Raw genomic sequence first — 296 nt, forward strand, 5'->3', positions numbered from 1 at the left:
GAGTTAAATATTTGTATTCTACATTTTGGCTTTGCAAGAAGCTAGAGTTCAGAGAGGTTTGATGACTTGCTCACCCAGCTGATAAGTTTTTGGTCCAGAGTAAGCATATCCATCTCTATCAGACTCTTAAAATCCCACCAGCTTACCTCATTCCACCTTACACCCTGACTATACCCTACACCCTCACTATACCCTCACTCCACCCTACACCCTCACTATACCCTACACCCTCACTATACCCTACACCCTCACTATACCCTACACCCTCACTGTACCCTACACCCTCACTATACCCT

The sequence above is a fragment of the Chrysochloris asiatica genome, unplaced genomic scaffold, assembly GCF_000296735.1.
Source record: "Chrysochloris asiatica unplaced genomic scaffold, ChrAsi1.0 scaffold00056, whole genome shotgun sequence".
In the NCBI taxonomy this organism is placed as follows: Eukaryota; Metazoa; Chordata; class Mammalia; order Afrosoricida; family Chrysochloridae; genus Chrysochloris; species Chrysochloris asiatica.